We start from the raw sequence: 7,187 nt of genomic DNA, 5'->3' as shown, positions 1-7,187 counted from the left end.
TTCAACCTCTGAATCTGATTTCTACTCAAGTCCCTCAATTTCAGCCAGAAAATACCTGAAATCACAGAAAAACACACAAAATCATAGTAAGGTCTAGAAATGTGAATTTAGCATAAAATCTATTAAAAACATCCCTAAAAGTAACTAGATCCTACTAAAAACATACTAAAAACAATGTCAAAAAGCGTATAAATTATCCGCTCATCACAACACCAAACTTAAATTGTTGCTTGTCCCCAAGCAACTGAAAATCAAAATAGGATAAAAAGAATAGAATATACTATAAATTCCAAACTATCAATGAAACAGAGCTTCAATCATATGAGCGGGACTTATAGCTTTTTTGCCTCTTGAATAGTTTTGGCATCTCACTTTATCCATTGAGGTTCAGAATGATTGGCATCTATAGGAACTTCAGATTTCGAATAGTGTTATTGACTCTCCTAGTTCAGTATGATGATTCTTGAACACAGCTTCTTTATGAGTCTTAGCCGTGGCCCTAAGCACTTTGTTTTCCAGTATTACCACCGGATACATAAATGCCACAGACACGTAATTGGGTGAACCTTTTCAGATTGTGACTCAGCTTTGCTAAAGTCCCCAATTAGAGGTGTCCAGGGTTCTTAAGCACACTCTTTGTTTTTTTTTTTTTTTTTTTGCTTTGGACCTTGACTTTAACCGCTCAGTCTCAAGTTTTCACTTGACACCTACACGCCACAAGCACATGGTTAGGGACAGCTTGGTTTAGCCGCTTAGACCAGGATTTTATTCCTTTAGGCCCTCCTATCCACTGATGCTCAAAGCCTTGGGATCCTTTTTATTTGCCCTTGCCTTTTGGTTTTAAGGGTTATTGGCTTTTTCTGCTTGCTTTTTCTTTTTCTTTCTATTTTTTTTTCTATTTTTTTTTCGCCTCTTTTTTTCTTTCTGCAAGCTTTGTTCTTTGCTGCTTTTTCTTGCTTCAAGAATCATTTTTATGATTTTTCAGATTATCAAATAACATGTCTCCTAGTCATCATTCTTTCAAGAGCCAACATATTTAACATTCTTAAACAACAACTTCAAAAGACATATGCACTGTTCAAGCATACATTCAGAAAACAAGAAGCATTGTCACCACATCAATATAATTAAACTAAGTTCAAGGATAAATTCGAAACTCATGTACTTCTTGTTCTTTTGAATTAAAACATTTTTCATTTAAGAGAGGTGATGGATTCATAGGACATTCATAACTTTAAGACAAAGTTACTAACTACTAATGATCATGTAATGAAGACACAAACATAGATAAGCACATAACATAGAAAACGAAAAACAGAGAAAGTAAGAACAAGGAATGAGTCCACCTTAGTGATGTCCTTGAGCTCTTCTATGTCTCTTCCTTGTCTTTGCTGCTCCTCCTTCATTGCTTTTAGATCTTCTCTGATTTCATGAAGGATGATGGAGTGCTCTTGATGTTCCACCCTTAGTTGCTTCCAATAATTGTGTGGAAGAAAATGTATCCCCTGAGGTATCTCAGGGATCTCTTGATTTGCAGTCAAATGTTCTACCACTGGGCTATAGACCCTTGATGGAAGCTTTTGTCTTCCCTTTCCTCTTTCTAGAGGTTTCTCTAGCCTTAGGTGCCATCAATGGTTATGGAAAAAACAAAAAAGCTATGCTTTTACCACACCAAACTTAGAATGTTGCTCGCCCTCGAGCAAAAGAAGAAAGAATAGAAGAATAAGAAGAGGATATGGAGGAGATGGATGGGAGTGTGTATTCGGCCATATGGGTGGGATTGGGTGGGAGAGAGATGTTGAATTTTTGAAGGTAGTGGGTGTATGGATGTGAGTGGTGAATGGAAAGTAGAAGGGATGATCATGAATGGGAAGAGAGATGATGAGGTAGGTGGGGATCCTGTGGGGTCCACAGATCCTGAGGTGTCAAGGCATTTACATCCCTGCACCAATTTAGGCATGCAAAATGCCCTTGCACACAACTCTGGGCGTTCAGCGCCAGGTTGGTGCCTATTTTGGGCGTTCAACGCCCATTTGCTGCCATTTCTGGCGTTGAACGCCAGAACCATGCTTGTTCTGGGCGTTCAGCGCCAGGATGCTCCCATTCTGGGCGTTCAGCGCCAGAACTATGCTCTGTTCTGGCGTTTGAACGCCAGACAGATGCTCCTCCAGGGTGTGATTTTTCTTCTGCTGTTTTTGATTCCGTTTTCAATTTTTATATTTATTTTGTGACTCCTCATGATCATGAACCTATACATAACTAAGAAAAATATAGTTAGATAAATAAACATTGGGTTGCCTCCCAACAAGCGCTTCTTTAATGTCAATAGCTTGACAGTGGGCTCTCATGGAGCCTCACAGATGTGCAGAGCTTTGTTGAGACTTTCCAACACCAAACTTAGAGTTTGGATATGGGAGTTCAACACCAAACTTAGAGTTTGGTTGTGGCCTCCTAACACCAAACTTAGAGTTTGACTGTGGGGGCTCTGGTTGACTCTGCTTTGAGAGAAGCTTTTCATGCTTCCTCTCCATGGTTGCAGAGGGAGATCCTTGAGTTTTGAATACAAGGGAGTTCTCATTCCATTGAAGGACTATTTCACCTCTGTCAACATCAATCACAGCTCTTGCTGTGGCCAGGAAAGGTCTTCCTAGGATGATGGATTCATCCTCTTCCTTTCCAGTATCCAGGACTATGAAATCAGCAGGGATGTAAAGGCCCTCAACTTTTACCAATACATCTTCTACGTGTCCATAAGCCTGTCTTCTTGAGCTGTCTGCCATCTCTAATGAGATTTTAGCAGCTTGCACCTCATAGATTCCCAGTTTCTCCATTATAGAGAGGGCCATGAGGTTTATTCCTGAACCAAGGTCACACAGAGCCTTAAAGATCATGGTGCCTATGGTACAAGGGATTATGAACTTTCCAGGATCCTGTCTCTTCTGAGGCAATGTCAGTTGATCCAGATCACTTAGTTCATTGATGAACAAGGGAGGTTCAACTTCCCAAGCATCAATGCCAAATAATTTGGCATTCAGCTTCATGATTGCACCAAGAAACTTGGCAGTTTGCTCTTCAGTGACATCCTCATTCTCTTCAGAAGAGGAATACTCATCAGAGCTCATGAAGGGCATAAGGAGGTTCAATGGAATCTCTATGGTCTCTAGATGAGCCTCAGAGTCCTTTGGTTCCTCAGAGGGAAGCTCCTTATTGACCACTGGACGTCCCAGGAGGTCTTCCTCCTTGGGATTCACGTCCTCTCCTTCCCTTACAGGTTCGGCCATGGCGCTTATGTCAATGGCCTTGCACTCTCCTTTTGGGTTCTCTTCTGTATTGCTTGGGAGAGTACTAGGAGGGATTTCAGTGATCCTTTTACTCAGCTGGCCCACTTGTGCTTCCAGATTTCTAATGGAAGACCTTGTTTCATTCATGAAACTTACAGTGGCCTTAGATAGATCAGAGACTAGATTTGCTAAATTAGAAGCATTTTGTTCAGAGTTCTCTGTCTGTTGCTGAGTTAATGATGGAAAAGGCTTGCTATTGCTAAACCTGTTTCTTCCACCATTATTAAAGCCTTGTTGGGGCTTTTGATCCTTCCATGAGAAATTTGGATGATTTCTCCATGTTGAGTTATAGGTGTTTCCATAAGGTTCACCTAAGTAATTTACCTCTGCTATTGCAGGGTTCTCAGGATCATAGGCTTCTTCTTCAGAAGATGCCTCTTGAGTACTGTTGGATGCAGCTTGCATTCCATGCAGACTCTGCGAAATCATATTGACTTGCTGGGTCAATATTTTATTCTGAGCCAATATGGCATTCAGAGTATCAACTTCAAGAACTCCCTTCTTCATAGGCGTCCCATTATTCACAGGATTCCTTTCAGAAGTGTACATGAACTGGTTATTAGCAACCATGTCAATGAGTTCTTGAGCTTCTGCAGGCGTTTTCTTTAGGTGAATGGATCCACCTGCAGAAGTGTCCAGTGACATCTTTGATAGCTCAGATAAACCATCATAGAATATATCCAGGATGGTCCATTCTGAAAGCATGTCAGAAGGACACTTTTTGGTCAACTGTTTGTATCTTTCCCAAGCTTCATAGAGGGATTCACCTTCTTTCTGTCTGAAGGTTTGAACATCCGCTCTAAGCTTGCTCAGCTTTTGAGGAGGAAAGTACTTGGCTAAGAAAGCCGTCACCAGCTTATCCCAATAGTTCAGGCTATCTTTGGGTTGAGAATCCAACCATAATCTAGCTCTGTCTCTTACAGCAAAAGGGAAAAGCATGAGCCTGTAGACTTCAGGATCTATTCCATTAGTCTTTACAGTATCACATATCTGCAAGAATTCAGTTAAGAACTGAAAAGGATCTTCAGATGGAAGTCCATGAAACTTGCAGTTCTGCTGCATCAGAGAAACTAATTGAGGTTTCAGCTCAAAGTTGTTTGCTCCAATGGCAGGAATGGAGATGCTTCTTCCATGTAAATTGGAATTAGGTGCAGTAAAGTCACCAAGCATCCTCCTTTCATTATTATTATTTTCGGCTGCCATCTCCTCTGCCTGTTCGAAAATTTCTGAAAGGTTATCTCTGGATTGTTGTATTTTAGCTTCTCTTAATTTTCTCTTCAGAGTCCTTTCAGGTTCTGGATCTGCTTCCACAAGAATGTTCTTATCCTTGCTCCTGCTCATATGACAAGGAAGAATGGCCAGAAAAATGATAATAATAATAGAGATCCTTTATACCACAGTATAGGGATCCCTTTGTAAGTAGAAGAAGAGGGGGAGATAAAGGATGTGATGTAAAGGAAGAAACACAACTGTGAGGATTGGAATGTGAGATGAGATGTTAGGACATGAATGAATAAATAGAATGAGATGGGGGAGGAATAATTTTCGAAAATTATTTTGAAAAAGAGTTAGTGATTTTTGAAAATTGTTTTTTTGAAAATTGTTAGTATTTTTTTCGAAATTTTTTTTTCTTTGAAATAAAAAAATAAAAATAATTAGTTAATTAAAAAGAAATTTTTGAAAAAGGGGAGGATATTTTCGAAAATTGAGAGGGAGAGTTAGTTAGGTGGTTTTGAAAAAGTTAAGAAACAAACAAAAAGTTAGTTAGTTAGTTGAAACAAATTTTGAAAACCAATTTTGAAAAGATAAGTAGTTAGGAGGTTAGAAAAGATATTTTGAAAAGATATTTTTGAAAAAGATAAGATAAGAAGATATTTTTGAAAAGATATGATTGAAGTTAGTTTTGAAAAAGATTTGATTTTTAAAATCACAATTAATGACTTGATTCATAAGAAATCACAAGATATGATTCTAGAACTTAAAGTTTGAATCTTTCTTAACAAGTAAGTAACAAACTTGGAATTTTTGAATCAAAACATTAATTGCTATTGTTATTTTCGAAAATTAGTTATAAAAATAAGAAAAAGATTTTTGGAAAATATTTTTGGAATTTTCGAAAATAACTAAAAATTTTGAAAAAGGTTTGATTTTTGAAAAAGATTTTGAAAAAGATAAGATTTTCAAATTGAAAATTTGATTTGACTCATGAGAAACAATTTGATTTTAAAAATTTTTTGAAAAAGTCAACTCAATTTTCGAATTTGATGAGAGAAAAAGGGAAAGATATTTTTTTGATTTTTGAAATTTTTATGAAAAACATGAAAATTATGCAATGCATGAAATTTTTAGATCAAAACAATGAATGCATGCATGAATGATATGAATGTCAAGATGAACACCAAGAACACTATGAATGTCAAGATGAACATCAAGAACATAATTTTGAAAAATTTTTAATGCAGAGAAAACATGCAAGACACCAAACTTAGAATTCTTTAATGCTTACGCACTAAGAATTCAAGAATGCATATGATAAACATGAAAAGACACAAAACAAAAAATCATCAAGATCAAACAAGAAGACTTACCAAGAACAACTTGAAGATCATGAAGAACACTATGAATGCATGATATTTTCGAAAAATGCTAGATGCATATGCAAGTGACACCAAACTTATGATATGACTCAAGACTCAAACAAGAAACAGAAAATTATTTTTTTATTTTTATGTTTTTCTAAATTTTTTGGATTTTTATTTTATATTTTTCGAAAATTAAAAGGAAAAATAAGGATTCCTTTTAATATGAATTCCAGGAATCTTATGCTCTAAAGCTCCAATCAAAGGGTCAGGGATGGCTTAATAGCCAGCCAAGCTTTAGTATGTAACTCAGACATGACACGCCTGACATTCCTTACATTCAACAGCCAATTGGCTAAGAAAGATAAAGAAGCTCTTCTCTTGGGTATAAGGATTGAGACATGGCTTTACAGCCAGCCAGGCTTCAATCATGCTTCATGAAACACTAGAATTCATTCTTAAAAATTCTGAAGCCATAGAATAATTTATTTTTGAAAACATTTTTATTTTTATTTTTATTTTTATTTTTTTTTTTTCGAAAACAAGTGAGAAAATTTTGAAATATTTTTGAAAGATTTTTGAAAATAAAATAAAAAGAAAAGTACCTGATCTGAGCAACAAGATGAACCGTCAATTGTCCAAACTCAAACAATCCCCGGCAACGGCGCCAAAAACTTGGTGGACGAAATTGTGATCCTCAAAGTTAGTCTCTTTGTATTTGTATGAAATCAAAAATACCCCAAAGAGATCATGGTGTAATGAATTGGGATCTTAATAATCCTTGGTAATGGTACGTGTGATCACAACTCCGTTCAACTAACCAGCAAGTGTACTGGGTCGTCCAAGTAATAAACCTTACGTGAGTAAGGGTCGATCCCACAGAGATTGTTGGCTTGAAGCAAGCTATGGTCACCTTGCAAATCTCAGTCAGGCGGATTTAAACATGATATTTTATTAGATTCAAATAAACAATAAAAGGGATAGAGATACTTATGTAGATTCATTGGCAGGGATTTCAGATAAGCGAATGGAGATGCTTTTCGTTCCTCTGAACCTCTGCTTTCCTGCTATCTTCATCCAATCAGTCTTACTCCTTTCCATGGCTGGCTGTATGCAAGGGCATCACCGTTGTCAGTGGCTACATCCCCTCCTCTCAGTGAATCATATGCTCACGCACCCTGTTACGGCACGGCTATTCATCTGTCGGTTCTCGATCATGCTGGAATAGGATTCACCCTCCTTTTGCGTCTGTCACTAACGCCCAACA

The 7,187-nt window shown here is 37.3% G+C and overlaps 1 non-coding gene across 1 annotated transcript; it reads left to right on the top strand.

Moving 5' to 3' along the window:
• Nucleotides 1–4,040: 4,040 nt before the first annotated feature.
• LOC148576087 (small nucleolar RNA R71) lies at nt 4,041–4,148 on the top strand. The gene has a single exon (XR_015903935.1). It is a non-coding gene; the product is annotated as a small nucleolar RNA R71 (small nucleolar RNA).
• The last annotated feature ends 3,039 nt before the right edge of the window (nt 4,149–7,187 follow it).

The sequence above is a fragment of the Arachis ipaensis genome, chromosome B1 (assembly GCF_059453495.1).
Source record: "Arachis ipaensis isolate K30076 ecotype BB chromosome B1, ASM5945349v1, whole genome shotgun sequence".
NCBI lineage: Eukaryota > Viridiplantae > Streptophyta > Magnoliopsida > Fabales > Fabaceae > Arachis > Arachis ipaensis.
This window is presented reverse-complemented; position numbering and strand designations above follow the sequence as displayed.